Raw genomic sequence first — 3616 nt, forward strand, 5'->3', positions numbered from 1 at the left:
AGAATAAACCTAACACATTTATCATGGTGTCTACCATTCAAGGTTTATCTCTGAAAACTCCATCACACTCCCTACTCCATCCATACTTGGGCACTAGCTATAAAGAAAGTGCTCTTCCCCCTAGAATTAAAACTTCCATTTCTCTGTGCACCTGAACATACCATTCCCTCTTCTACAATGTCCTCTCCTCTCTTCTTTACCTGTTGCCTGCCATATGTCCCATTATTCAGTACTTGTTTCAGAACCACCTCCGCTGAAAAGAATCTCCTAGGGAATATATGGCACTCCCTGCTCTTTGCTCTCATAAGATCCCAGGCACTCATTCAACAAATATTTACCTAATGCCTCTAAGCACTGGGAACACAGCAGTGATCAAGCGACATTCTTGTTCTCATAGAGATAATATTGTAGTGGGAGTAGATAGATAATATGCAAATAAACACATAAAACAGAAGAGGTAATAAATTCTCTGAGGAAAAAGAAATCAGGGTAAGAAAGGGTGTTAGGGGCAGAAGACAACCATTGCAGGTAAGGTAAGGAGAAAAATCCTCCAAGAGAGCAGAGCATTTGAGCAAATCTCAAAATTAAGTGACTACCTAGAAGAAGAGTATCCGAGGAAGAAGGGGCAGTGAACGCACAGGCTTGGATGTAAAGGCATTCGTGGAAGTTTAGAGAAAAAAGAAGGAACAGAGGTAGTGGAAGAGGGTGAGAGAAATGGGAGATAAGGTCAAAAAAGTAGCCTGGTGCCAAATGGCAAGGACTTGCAACTTGTATGTTAGTTAAGATAAAAGCATTGGGAAATTCTGAGCAAGATGTGACTTGACCTTATTTCTAAAATCTCACCACAGCTGCTTTGAGTAGAGCACGTATTTGTCAGTGAGAAAGCAAAGAGACATACAAGAGGCTACCGTGGTGGTCCAGATGGAAACTGGTGGTGGCAGCTTGTCCTGGGATGGCTGCACAGGCAGGGATGTGAAAACTATGAATACTGGCAACTCTTGAGGGAGTTTGTTTTAGCAGAGAGAAGGGAAATGGTTAATTCACTGGAGAGGGCAGTGAGGGCAATGGATAATTATCGTTACAATATATTACAACATACATTATGCCAATGGGAAAGAATGCTGGTGATGTGGAGTTGAGAGGGGCTAACTGCCATGTCCTTTAGTAGGAGAGAGAGGGTGGGATCCAGGATGAAAAAAAACCGAGATGGCCTTTGTGGGCCAGGGACATATAGTTCAACTACTGTAGTGGACAGAGATGCAGAATACTTGAGTGCAGTGCCAGTGGGGTAGTAGACTTTGTGGTATAACTATATAGCCATCCTGTAGACGAGGAGAAGAGAGGAGAGAGAAGAAAAGATCGTAAGAAGCCTTTTATTGGGTGTTCTGTTACTCTTAGAAGGAGAAACATACTATGGAACAATAGTAGGCAATTCACAGGATTTTGGGGAAGGTCAGAGAATCACTGGAGGTGATCTAACTAGGACAATATCCAAATTACAATGACATAATTGCTCACAGAACAGTTTTCCGCTGCTGGGAACCCCAGATTTTCCTGCCTATAAATCCCCAGGCCTAACTGTTAGAACTGGGACATATAACACTGGCTACTTCTCAGTCACCTTCACCAGAAAAATAGATACTGCGGGGCGCCTGGGTGGCGCAGTCGGTTAAGCGTCCGACTTCAGCCAGGTCACGATCTCGCGGTCTGTGAGTTCGAGCCCCGCGTCAGGCTCTGGGCTGATGGCTCGGAGCCTGGAGCCTGTTTCCGATTCTGTGTCTCCCTCTCTCTCTGCCCCTCCCCTGTTCATGCTCTGTCTCTCTCTGTCCCAAAAATAAATAAAAAACGTTGAAAAAAAAAAAAAAAAAAAAAAAAAAGAAAAATAGATACTGCACCGTGCTTCTTTCTTCCTGCAGTATGTTTCCTAATCAAAACCTTGCTTGGGAACATTTGATGGGAGAAATCTACAACAAATTCTTGAGCTATAGCTGTAAACGAAGTTTAAAATTTAAGTTTCTGGTGTCTGCCTTGGAGATTGAGATCTCATAAAGGGAGAGACTCCCCATGCATAAAAAGGGTACCCAGAAGACGGTGGGCAACCAAAAATACAACAAACTTAAACTACAAGTGTTTACATATTTGCTGTTATACCCCCCCCCACCCCAAATGTTTTCAACACACAATAAAAATAAGCATGTGATAATTTTTGTTGCATAAAAAAAGATAAATGAAATGAGGAACTTCATTTTTATGCACGGCCATTTGTTATTTCTTTAAATCTTGGTTCCCACCCCAAATTATACAAATAATATAAACTAGGGGCACCTGGGTGGCTCAGTTGGTCAAGTGTCTGACTTCGGCTCAGGTCATGATCTCACAGTTTGTGAGTTCAAGCCCCACATTGGGCTCGCTGCTGTCAGCATGGAGCCCGCTTGGGATTCTCTCTCTCCCTCTCTCTCTCTGCCCCGCCCTGCTCACGTGCCCTCCCTCTTTCAAAAATAGAATAGATGTTAAAAATAATAATAATATAAACTAAACTGGGGTATTAGAGCATAAATTGGGGAATCTTAGAGCATTAAAATATGACCTTCAGTCTCTAGGACTGTTCTAGAAATTAAGACTATTTTGGGGGGCTGGATCATTTTGAGCTTCTGTTCATTTCAACACAACTGTCCTAAGAAGGTGCTGGCTCTCTGGTATGGTAATGTTTGAGAATAACAGAACAGAGTGAGAATTCATTCATTAAACAGATATTTATTAAGCCCCTAATTATAGTTACACATTCTTCTAGGTGTTGAACACACAGCAATGAACAAAAGAGATAAAAATCACTGCTGATGGCATTACAATTCTAGAAAAAAGGGATGTGCTCAATATCACAATTACCTTTAAGTGATGACAAAATTAACACCTGTTTATGACAGAAAAGCATAAGAAAAAAAATCACCTATTATAGCACTAATGTAACTCTTGTGCTTTTTGACACATGGTACTGTGGGGTTTTTTTAAGTATCTAAATCTGCATATTTGTTACAAAAATAGAATGCTACCTAAACTTACAGTTTTCCATTTTGCTTTTTTCACTTGATACTAGTTCATGAATATTTTCCTATATGATTATGCATTTTTTTATAAAATTTTGTAATGTGTACATATTACTCTGTCATGGAAAAGTATCATAATAAGGTCCTTTTTACTGACCATTTAGGTAGGTTTCCAATTTTCCATTATTATAAACAATGCTACAGTGAACATCCTTGGACTTCTATATTTGCACATTTATCTGATTATTTCTTCTGAATAATTTCACAAATGTGAAACTGCAAGGTCAAAGAGTAACCACATTTAAAGGCTGCTAATATATAGGCCAACTCTTGTCCAGAAAAAAATTGTGCCAATTTTGTTCTCAGCTGTACTGTGTAAGTGAGCGCCTATTTCCTACACCCTAGCAGATTCTACTTGTTTGATTATTAATCAACTTCTGATGATTCAGCCAGGGACTCTCGCAGTAGGGAGAAAGGTAGTTGGGCAGCTGTCGCTAAATGATAAGTCAACAGATTTTTCGATATGTACCATTTATCCACAAGGATTACCCTGTGCCCAGTGGGATCCTCAC

The sequence above is a fragment of the Panthera onca genome, chromosome C1 (assembly GCF_046562875.1).
Source record: "Panthera onca isolate mPanOnc1 chromosome C1, mPanOnc1 haplotype 2, whole genome shotgun sequence".
NCBI lineage: Eukaryota > Metazoa > Chordata > Mammalia > Carnivora > Felidae > Panthera > Panthera onca.